Consider the following 2,500-nt stretch of genomic DNA (forward strand, 5'->3'; position numbering starts at 1 on the left):
AAGGCCGATAGAGGCGGTGGAGGAGGGATACAAGGCATTGGGGGAGGTGGAGGCGGCTTTGGAGGCATTCCAAGCTCCTTGGTGTCAAGCAAAATGTCCTGATTTTGGCGTTCTTTGACGCCGTTGGGCTTTCTGTCTTCATTCTGGGCTTCTTTCAGCTCCTTGAGCTCGATGTTCTGCTTGATGACCTCATCCTAAAGCCGCTCCATCCTGTTACTGAGATCCAAATTTTCTTTTAAAACTTTCTCAAATTCGACCTCCATTTTGGCCTTAAAATCCTCCAATTTCTTCTCGACACGGCGATTTATCCCTTCCTCCACATATTGTTCCAGAAGACCCTTGTAGACCTTGACTTGTTCCTTTAAAAGAGTCCTTTCTCGCCTGAGACGTCTGTTTTCCGCCCTTTGGGTCCTGTTGATCTTATAGCCATGGACGCTGCATTGAGTCTTCATGGTCTATATGGACCTTTCCTCCTTTTGTTTCTCCTCGAGCATCTAGAGGAGCTGTTTGCGTTTAGAACGCTCATCCTCCAGTTCGGTCTGAAGCCTCTTGTTATCTGCTTCGAGGGCCTTTATGTGGGTGTCCATCCCTCCCCACTACACCCGAAGAGCCCGCAGGCTGCTTACGACCTCACTAAACGGAACTTCGCTAACCATTTAGGACGGTCGAGGGCTATAGGGACGCCGTCTGGACAGTTCCAGGGTTCCAGACTCGAGCTGTTCCAGGAGGCTTCTAGCGCCACCGAGATATTCGTAGCTACTCTGTGTTGCTTATGTCCACTTTTCAAACACAAGTCAAACGCCTTACCGGTTCCTCCTACACGCCTCAGAATATGTGTGGATAGAGATTTCTCATTTCGTTCGTTGCTTTCTTTTATTGTGTCATAATGACATATATGTCATTTGAAATATGTGTGCTACAAGAGCCATTTGATTTTTTTAATCTTTTTATTTTAAGAATGGGAGACGGAATTTAGTGAAATATTTATTTTTGGACTGGGATAAATTTCGCCCCGTAAGCACCAAGGAAACATATAAATGAGAAAAAAGAATTTGGTTAAGAGACTCTATGGGATTCAGTTCAACATCTTCCTGGAAGGCTTAAGCACAGCAGGAGGACCCAGAAACGGAATGATAGCAGTAGCACTATCAGGGGTAATACCAGTAGTAATAGCAGTAATAGGAAGAGGAGGAAGAAGAGGAGGAGGAGGAATTGGAGGATTAGTATGGGGAGAGGAAGAGAGAGAGAAAATAAAAGGAAGTGGGTAAGAAGGACCTGAAGAAAAAGGAGGAGGAGAAGGAGGAAGATGAGGAGGAGAAGAAGTAGAAACATAAGGAGGAGGGAGAAAAGAGAAGATGAATATAAGCACTGAACGGAAGAGAAAGAAAACGAGAGAGAAGAGGAGGAAGATGAGGAAGAAGAAGGGGAAGAAGAGGAGGAGGAAGAGTACAAGGCGAAGGAGGAATGCAGGTTAGAAATGGTGGTGGTGATAATTTAGTAATAGGAGACGAATAATTAACCAAGACTGCTAATGAAGGCAATGTTAACGTTGACAAGCAAGGCTGTAGACGCACCTGCATCCAGGTCATCACGCAAGCCACCTCTCTCGCTTGACCTCACCTTTCCCTCCCATTGCAATGTCCACCTTCAACCCCTCTCTCTACACTTGGAGGACGAATTCACATTCACGGCTTCATTCAACACCATTTCAACCCCTTACAGCGCATGTTTCTTTAATTTTTTTTTTGTCAGTTGAGCAAGATCACTTGGTGCCAGCTACACTAAACGACCGAGGAAGGTTTTGAAATGCATCCGAAGGGTCAATCGAATAAAATCGCCTGACGGCAGCTAGAATAAATGACTGGACATGTTTCACTTGGATGAATGAAATCGTCTAGAGTTAGCCAGAATAAAGTATAAGTCCGAGGCGACCCCCAAAAAGGGCTTCAACAATTTTACAGAAATCAGTTTGAATAAACGACTAAGAAGTATGCATCAATTCGTGTCAAAGGGCATTTTTGTTTGAATGTTTATTTGTTTCTATGTTTTCTGTCTTTCTCTCTTTCCTTGTTTTCAGTTTCTATATCCGGCCAAGTTATGGACCGGATGCTTGGCTGTTGACTGGGATCGACTCATCAAGCCACTTAACTAAGTCATATATTCATAACAGCTTTGACGAGTCCCCTGTTCATTTATGTTCCACCGCACAGATAGATTCATCATCAAGATATCCTTTGCCTGCTTATTTCACAAGGCATCTTGATTCCATCATGTCTACAATAACACAGAACAATTCCTCGTCCATTTTACGTAATAACGAGTTGTACTGACTGCTTTGTCCTTAGCTGTAGCTACGACGGTATCGCACACTCAATTTCGATAATGCTCTTTGTGTCAGATCACTCGACAAAGAATCATTTACATTCAGAAAAGCAATTAAACGAATCTGAATGTCGTCCCTTTATGTCGCAGGGCATTAGTATCAGTATGTCGGCTTCTG

This window comes from Oratosquilla oratoria, chromosome 13 (genome assembly GCF_046742065.1).
Source record: "Oratosquilla oratoria isolate Oo_2021 chromosome 13, ASM4674206v1, whole genome shotgun sequence".
NCBI lineage: Eukaryota > Metazoa > Arthropoda > Malacostraca > Stomatopoda > Squillidae > Oratosquilla > Oratosquilla oratoria.